This window comes from Anolis sagrei, chromosome 4, assembly GCF_037176765.1.
Source record: "Anolis sagrei isolate rAnoSag1 chromosome 4, rAnoSag1.mat, whole genome shotgun sequence".
In the NCBI taxonomy this organism is placed as follows: Eukaryota; Metazoa; Chordata; class Lepidosauria; order Squamata; family Dactyloidae; genus Anolis; species Anolis sagrei.
This window is the reverse complement of record NC_090024.1, coordinates 143,514,873-143,524,758: the sequence shown is the minus strand read 5'-3', so window position 1 is coordinate 143,524,758 and position 9,886 is coordinate 143,514,873.

Here is a 9,886-nt window from a genome sequence, read left to right as displayed (position 1 = left end):
CACACTTTGCTGTGGCCCCGTCTAGTGATCTGGAAAATAAAGTAATGAGAAAGTGTTGGTTTCTAATCTATGTAACGTCTTTCTACTTGTGGATCAAAAGTATTTCTTGCTGTTTCTTTGCCAGTGTTGACGTGGTTTGCCTACGCTGGAACATGCAAGATATAATTGTCCTTCTTTATTTCTCTCTGTGTGTTAATAATATATATATATATCTATATCTATGGCTGGATGGCTCTTTGTCAGGAGGGCTTTGATTATGTTTTCTTGCCCTAGTGAAGAAGGGAGTTGGACTGGATGGCCTTCAGGCAGCATTTCTGTTGGTCATGTGAGTTCTATGTGGGAAGTTTGGCCCAATTCTCTCATTGGTGTGGTTCAGAATGCTCTTTGATTGTAGGTGAACTATAAATCCCAGTTACTACAACTCCCAAATGTCAAGGTCAATTTCCCCCAAACTCCATCTGTATTCATGTTTAGACATATGGAATATTCGTGTCAAGTTTGGTCCAGATCCATCATTGTTTGAGTCCACAGTGCTTTCTGGATGTAGGTGAACTACAACTCTCAAACTCTAGTGTTTTCTGTTGTTCATGGGAGTTCTGTGTGCCAAGTTTGCTTCAATCCCATTGTTGGTGGAGCTCAGAATGCTCTTTGAACTATAAATCCCAGCAACTACAACTCCCAAATGACAAAATCATAATTTTTTGAGTGATGGTCACTCCTTGTGTCGTGAGACATTTTGTTGCCAAATTTGGTGTGATTTCTTTCATTGGTTCTTTTGTTTTTAAGGTACTTATTATGCACAGAGCATTTATATATAGATAGATGCTATTTCTTGATTCCCTCAAAGTGCTTATGCAACGTGCCTTGCCAGAGATTATTCATAAAAATAATAATATAGAAAAAACAATTATAAAGAAACCTAGCAACGTTGGATTGCAGTTTTTTTGAATCAATGAAAATCTATGCTTTATTATTATTATTATTATTATTATTATTAGATAGCTTAAAACACAGGCTCATTTTCTCACATCTTGCACTTGATCCTCAGTTTATTTCAACTGCTGCAAACTGAATTCAAAGGATATAAATAGTGCACATTCAATTGTGAGACAGAAACCAAACTTTTGGGTTTTTTCCCCTCAAAGATACCATTGTGCAGAAATTGCTGAGTCATGCAAAGAGAAGCAAATAAGCATTATTATTATTATTACTATTAATTAGCTGCTCTGAGGCTTCCTGTGAAGAGAAGAAGCAAGAATATTACTATTATTTATTACTATTATTTCGCTTCTCTCCCAAATGAAACTCAGGACACTACTTATTATTATTATTATTATTATTATTATAACCGGTATTGTTATTAACTACTCTGAGACTCCCACTAGAGATACAACACAAGATATTATTATTATTATTATTATTATTATTATTATTATTATTGTTCTGAGTCTCGTTGAAGGCTTTCATAGCCGGAATCACTGGGTTGATGTGAGTCTTTTGGGCTGTAATGGCCATGTTCCAGCAGCATTCTCTCCTGATGTTTTGCTTGCATATGTGGCTGGCATCTTCAGAGATGTGTGGGGATTGGTGCACAGAGACCAACACACAATCTTTGCAGAAAGAGGTTCCAATCTAAAGGCATGGATACGATGCAAGTTGGTCGCTTCTCTGTCCACCTTCATAACTGTTCACTCAGTGGCCACCAGTTTGGCAGCTGGTCAAAGAAGGAGGGGCTCCCAGATGAAGGGACAAGATGGTGTCTGTCTGTTTGTCTGTCTGTCGGTCTGGATGGCTGCCTCCCTCCCTCTCAGAGGTCAGCAAAATACAGCACCGACTTCTCAGTTTCTATTTCTTGTAGTTTTAGCAAGAAACCTTTAGAAAATGCAACAAAATGTTGGAGCAAATGCTGCTGTAAAGTGAAAGTAAAAGTAAATATTAAGTCGAGTCAAGTCTGACTCTGGGGGTTGGTGCTCATCTCCATTTCTAAGCCGAAGAGCCAGCGTTGCCCATAGACACCTCCAAGGTCATGTTGTAGGTTCCCTTTTAAAACTATGTCTCCTTCAATGTGACCAGCATGACCTCATGGAGCACCATTACCTTACTGCTGGAGCGGTATGTATTGATCTACTCACATTTGCATGTTTTCGAACTGCTAGGTTGGCAGAAGCTGGGGATAACAGCGGGAGTTGTCCCCGTTCCCAGGATTCCAACCGTCGACCTTTCGGTCAGCGCAGCGGTTTAACCCACTGTACCACCAGGGAGCTCTGCTGTAAATTGGAGTTTACCTCTAAATCGGTCTCCTTAAGATATTCTTCAGTGAAATGTTTGAAGATGTTTTTAAAAGATAGTTTACATTCATACTGAATGCATAGCAACTGTCACATTTGAATTACCTATTTCATGATATGAAATATTAAGTATTTTTCGATTTTGTTTTAAAAAAAGAAATCCCATAGCAAAAAGCCCTGCATGTAAGTAAACTATCAGACAGAGAGCTTGAGTCAGTCCGAACAAATGCGAAATCTCAGAATGCCACTGGATGTTCCATCATCATCCACCTGCTAAACCCAGTTGAAGGAAGACACTGCAATGCCTGATCACTAGTTTTAGGAAACGTTACAAAAATAAGAGTGTGTATCTGTCTCTTTTCATGTCAGGAGCAACTTGAGAAACTATAAGTTGCTTCCGGTGTGAGAGAATTAGCCGCCTGCAATGACGTCCAGGGGATGCCCAGATGATTTTATGTTTTACCATCCTTGTGGGAGGCTTCTCTCATGTCCCCGCATGGAGAGCTGGGGCTGACAGAGGGAGCTCATCCTGTTTTCCCTGGATTTGAACCTGTCTGAACACTCCCGTATCCATAATGTTGTAAACAATATGATCTGTTTAAGCAAATGTTTCTTAGGTTAAATCCATACTGAAGAATTATAATAGTCTGAACCTGTAGAAAGTTACGGCTCAATGTTGCTCCTCCGCTCCCTCCCCCTCCAATGCTACTCCCCACATCACACACGCATCACACAAAACCCATACATCATACACTACGCACCACAAAACACCCCTCACATACATCATATACACCACACACATCACAAACCGCATACATCTCACTCATTTCCTATCTCCCTTTTCATGTCACCTCTTTCTATTTTCTCCCTTTTTCTTCTCCATATCCTTTTGTGTTTTTCTTTCTCTTTTTTCCTATCTCCCTTCACTTTCACTTTCTCTCTGTCTCTTCTTTCCCTCTCCTCACTTCCTTCTTATTTTTATTTTCCATTCTTTCTTCCCTTTTTCTTTTCTCCTGTTTTCTCTTTCTCCTTTGTTTTCTCTTTCCTTCTCCTTCTCTTTTTTCTGTCTTCCTTGTCTTTCTCGTTTGCTTTCTCTTTCTTCTTTCTCTTTAGTCTTCGCTCATTCTTTCGCATTCTCCGCCCCCTTTTCTTCACCTACCTTCCCTCCCCCTCCCCTTCCTCTCCCCCTTCCCCTCCCTCTCCCCCTTCCCCTCCTCCCCCTGCTCCCCTCCCCTCCCCTGCCCTTCGAGTCAGCTGGGAAGATCAGAGATGAGCCATTTGGTACAGAACTACACAGAACTACACACCATGCCCAGTTCTGGAATGTAGTGACCAAACACACACAATGTGTGGAGATGTCTAAAGTCAAAGAGAAAAAAAAATGAAAGCTTGTCTATGAGAGAAATCCCAGTCTACAACACTGCTTCACACAGCCATTAACTCGAGAAGCACCGCAGGTAGGAGAAGGTATAAACTAGATTTGTAGATTTCTATAAAGCAATTCAGGAAATCTTAGGAAATATAGTTCAAGGAAAAAGCAAAGAATTCAGAGAGGGGATGAGAATCACGGAGTCCTCTGCAGGTTCCAAGGACAGTCATCAAAAAACATGTTTTCCGAAGCTCATAATTTGTTCCTGTACAGATTACTGAATTTTTAAAGCCCTAAACGGTTCCGGCCCAAGATACCTATCCAACCGAATCTCGGCCTATGAACCCACCAGGACTTTGAGATCTTCCGGGGAGGCCCTGCTCTCGATCCCGCCTGCTTCTCAAGCACGGCTGGCGGGGACGAGAGATAGGGCCTTCTCGGTGGTGGCTCCTCGGCTGTGGAACGCCCTTCCTACGGACATTAGACTAGCACCATCTCTAATGGTATTCTGCAAAAAAGTGAAGACCTGGCTGTTTGAGCAGGCGTTCGAATAATTAGTGCAATGATTGGTTAATGAACACTGGAATGGAACAATGGATGACGAATCTGGATCATATTTTTGATGATGTGACGATAATGAATGGTTATTGTAGTAATTCTTATTAATTATGTAATGTGTTGGGTTATTAACTGTTTTTTATACTGTAGCATTGAATTTTTGCTGTTCCTATTTGTTGTGAACCGCTGTGAGTCGCCTTCGGGCTGAGAACAGCGGTATATAAGTAAGGTAAATAAATAAAATAAATAAATTGTCACACTCTTTAGGGAATTTTAGCATGATAGGAATATATTGGGAATATTGTGAGATGTACTGAGATAAATTATGCTTGGAAAAATGGAAGAGGGGCCGACTAAGGGCAAGATGGATGGATGGCATCCTTGAAGTGACTGGACTGACCTTGAAGGAGCTGGGGGTGGTGACGGCCGACAGGGAGCTCTGGCGTGGACTGGTCCATGAGGTCACGAAGAGTCGGAAACGACTGAACGAATGAACAACAACAAATTGAGATAAAATGTTCTTTTTTTCTTTTTCCTTTTGTATGTAATTTAACATAATAAAACATGATACATCTGAAAAAGAAAATGTAAGACACTTTAGAGAGCATGGAATTGTAAAGTGGACTTCGTTGCAATCCAATTTTCAGAGGTTTTCTAAACAAATATTGTTATTGTGAGGATATCATTTATCATACCAAGTGGTTTCTTTCTCTCTCTAAAAAGAAAAACGGGTTCCCCTAAAACTGTGGAAATCATAATCCACGGATTGTGGTAATAACTAAATTAACTCAATGTATTACAAATACACATATAAAAAATAAGACAGGACTGCCACATTCACATTAAGTAGAAACAACTGATTCTTCTCTTGAAATATAAAACAAAGTCTTCGTGTGAGTAAATGTCCTGTTCTTTATTACATATGTTAATCAATATACACTGCAAGGCGTTTTATTCTATGGCGAGTATAGGATCAAAATAACTCAACTCATTAATAATATAGCAAGTCCATTGCTCAGGTGATCAGTTCAGAATACATTGGGGTAAAAACCTACTCTGTTATAAAAAACAGTCATATGAATTGGTGTTGCTTAACCCCTTTGGATGTTCTGTTTGCGGGGTAAAGAAAGATCCAGAAGGATTCCCGTTGTAAATATTTCCTGATTTTGCTTTTGTGTTCAATAATCCTGAGCTTGACTTCTCTGCTTGTTAGTGTGTTTAGATAGGTTGGTCAAAGTGAGAGGCCATACTACTCTGTTATCCCTGGGTTTGATCTTATCCTCTACCATAGCAGATCTCGAAACACTGGAAGCTTTAGTACTAGCCTTATGAATTACATATTCATGATAGTCCTTGTCTCTAAACTGATTTTGCAGTATTTCGATGTTATGGTTGAAGTCCTGTGGTAAGGTGCAGTCACGTTTGATTCTTAGCATCTGTGTGCATGGTAGATTATTTTAAGGGGTATGCTGTGATAACTATTGTAATGCAGACATGCATTTCTGTCTGAGGGTTTGCGATAATTGTTAACTAGCAGCTTGTTGTTGTCTTTCATTACTTTTACATCCAGATATGCTACACTGTTGGGATTGATGATCAAACCCAGGGATAACAGAGTAGTATGGCCTCTCACTTTGACCAACCTATCTAAACACACTATAAAAACAGTGAAAACGTATTGGAACTTGGTGAGAGATGTACCGGGTTGTGAGAGACCCCCCCCCCCCCTCCATTGCTCATAGGAGAACACAAAACATCAGGGATATTTTTATTCACTCAGATACAGACCCTAAGCCAGTGATCATTAAACCTATTCTAATAGGAAACTATGCTTGTCATCACTGTTCTATATGTTCACAGTTTGTACAAACTTAAGTTCTTTCAGAACCAGCACACAAAAACTCAGTATAGAATCAATCACTTTGCTACCTGCTCCACTGAAGGTGTAGTATAGGCCATCACCTGTCCCTGCTCACTTATTTACATTGGTCAAACAAACAGAGAAGTCAGGCTCAGGATCATTGAGCACAAAAGTAAAATCAGGAAACATTCTACTGATTCTATTTTGTATAAGCATTTTGTGGACCTGAACCACAGTCATTTCAAGTACAGGTTTTAGAGGTGGTTACTCCACCCAGAGACACTGACTTCCAAACTAAACTTTTACAACGGGAATCCTTCTGGATCTTTCTTTACCCTGCAAACAGAATATCCAAAAGGGTTAAACAACACCAATTCATATGACTGTTTTTTATAACAGAGTAGGTTTTTACCCCAATGTATTGTGCTATTGTGTTATATATTGATGCTTTTAATCTGTTAATTGTTTAATTATTTTAATTGTTTATATATGTATGTATTTGATATGGGCATCGAATTCTGCCTTCTTTTTGTAAGCCGCCCTGAGTCCCCCTTTGGGGGTGAGAAGGGCGGGGTATAAGTAACAGAAATAAATAAATAAATAAATAAATAAATATTCTGAACTGATAATGATGTCAGTATCACCTGACCAATGAACTTGCTATATTATTAATGGGTTGAGTTATTTTGATCCTATACTCACCATAGAATAAAACGCCTTGCAGTGTATATTGATTAACATATGTAATAAAGAACAGGACATTTACTCACACTAAGACTTTGTTTTATATTTCAAGAGAAGAACCAGTTGTTTCTACTTAATATGAATGTGGCAGTCCTGTTTTTTGATATGTGTATTTGTAATATATACATTGAGTTAATTTAGTTTCTTTCCCTCTCTGCCAGCATGTCCTACGAATTTGTACACAGTTGTTATGTTTATATGTGTTCTAAGTAATTGACCTTTCATTCACTTTTCATACGTTGTAAAATTTCCGATGAGGGGAATGAGTCACTGATCCCTCTGTTTAGGTACCAGACTGCCATGTGCAGTGGACTGAAGCCCATTTCTTTCTGCAGGAACACAGCATGTAGTGCAAGATCTGTGATAAAAGCTTTACGAGATCTTTGCTTTGTCTACCCACCTTCTCATCCATTGAGATAACTAGTTTTTTTCCATGTCAGCATTGTGGGGAAAGGTTCCAGCAGAAACCTGGCATGATGAAGCACCGAACAGGTGAATCCCAAATACTTGATGTCTCCCTTTTCTATTTTTGGTGATAAAAAACATCACTGTAATTTGTTGAATGCTTCTTCTGTTGGCATGGTCTCCAAACAGAACATGACACATGCTTCATTGCTGAACACTGCAGGGGTGCCTTCCAGATTATTTGAACTTCAGCTCCCATATTGTACCTAGCTGAAGATGATGGGACTTGTCTTTTCAACATTTTTCATTACACTATTTACTTTCACATTAAAGGCCAAAAAATGTTTCCACATAGCTTCATTTCACAGTGTGTGCGGAATTCTGTTTTTTTCCATAGAGGAAGCAGGATTTTTCTCTCAGTTGGGGCAATGGGGTTGAGCTCAGCCATATTTGCTGCATCACATGGTCTGCCAATCACAGGGTGGTTTTCCTCTCCATTGTTCTGGACTTCAAGTCACAGAATTCCCTGTTTTCCCCCCTTCAAGGTACCTATCAGTAGGAGAAAGAGAACATTTTTTTAAAAAAATCCTAAAAATTGGTGCATGAGCAAAATGTTTGCAGGAATGATACCCTACTCATGTGCTGTGGTTGTGGGTAAATTATAAAAATGTCTCTTGATTTTCTTTAAATGGTATTTGTAAAAATATTTTTTAAAAGTCTGTGGATGAGCAAAATGTTCTGAAACTTGGCAGGCTTGCAGTCGTAAACATGTCCTGCTAGTGTCCCATAAAATGACAGAGAAACGAGCCTCTAAATTTTCCCCATTGGCACCAATGGTCTGAATCTTCTCAAAATGGAATTTAAGGTCTTGAGCTACAAATCCAAAGCACCCCCTTCTCATCTTGCAAAAACAGATCAGGGAGGGGTTACTCAAAATTCAAAACAAAAGCAAAATGGATTTCTGCTGTTTTCATACCCCTACTATCTTGGGTCATGTGATGTCCTTCTTATCACTATTCTCAGGTGAGAAGACCCTCAAATATCAGGGATGTGGCAAAGAATTCAGAAAGAATTTCAGCGTCATCACACTGGCTTCAAGTTCTTTGGCTGTGATCTTTGTGGCAAAGACTTTCATAGAAAGCTGAATTTCGGAGACAGCAGGAGACAACACGACCTGAAGTCAGTGTCACATGGAATTGGAGGAAATCAAGAGAAACATTATGTCAAGGAATTTACCCTTCTTCCTGATGGATCGCCCATTCCTTTCCTCAACTATCTGGATATTTGATCCACTTTCGGCTATATTTTAATTAAACAGGAAATCACGGGATGTTGGCCAGCTTTTGGCAGAAGTCAACCCAAACAGTGTTGGAATGAAAGCAGAAGACCATGGTTCAAGGATGGCAAGATGAATCCACCTCTGTTTTCTCTTTTTATGTACTTCCCACTAGTTTGAAATCACAAAGGCACTGTATGGATAAGCTACCTGGTGCCTGCAAACTAGAAAGTTCTCTCTTCTTCTGATCCCCAGTTAGCCTTTCATTTCTGAAAATGTTTTTCTTAGAAAGCCCGAACTTAATGAGTTTACACAATTAACACACTGTTCAGTGTGGCAAAGAAGAGACTGATTGTGTTTTCATTTCCAGCACTTTACAGCTTAAACTTACTGAAAATGAAGTATTTTCCATCTGGAAATATTATCCCACAGTTAATGGGGCAGGAAGGGATTTGGGTCTGTTTCTCATTTTGTATCTCCATCTTATCTGTACCATGCAGAGATGGTCACACATGCAGCCAAGAAAGTCTCAGGTCTGTTTGGGGCCAATAATATATTTCATTCTTGACATTTGAGTATAGCTATATTATGGGATGTGTGTTCAATTGTGGCAAATGTCTGAATGTTCAATCCTCCACCAACCCTCCATTCCTCCTTCTCCCTCCCTCCTCCTCTCCCCTTCCCCTCACTCAACTCAACTCTTCCTTTCCTGCCCCCTCCTTCCTTCCCCTTCCTTCCCCCTCCTTACATCTCACACACATCACACACAGCACACACACTTTATTATTTATTTACTACATTTATACTCTACTCTTCTCAATCCCGAAGGTGACTCAGAGCGGCTTGCAGATTATGGCAAAATTTAATGCTGCATTATACATACAGATAACAAATATAACGTTTTAAATTATACAACAATTAAAACATAGACATGCAATAAAACAGATTAAAACACAGTGCTGAGTCCCACAGTCGTTATTCAAACTGCTACATTCAAGTTGGAATATTACACTACTTCCAAAAGACCTGTGTGCAAAACCAGGACTTTAACTTTTTTCCTGAAGACCAGTAGAGAAGGGGCCAGTGTGATCTCAATGGGGAAAGAGTTCCATACCCAAGGGGCAATCACTGAGAAGGCCCATCTCTTGTCCCCGCCAGTCGTGCTTGGAAGGGGGTGGGATCAAGAGCAGGGCCTCCTCAGCAGATCTTAAGGCTCTAACTGGCTCTTAAAGGGAGCTACATTTAGACAGGTAAGTTGGACCAGAACTGTTTAGGGCTTTATAGGCCAAAGCTAGCACTTTGAATTTAGCACGGTAGCAAATTTTACACTTCACACACTTTGCACACATCACACACCATACAAAAATCACACCTCTTTCATCTGT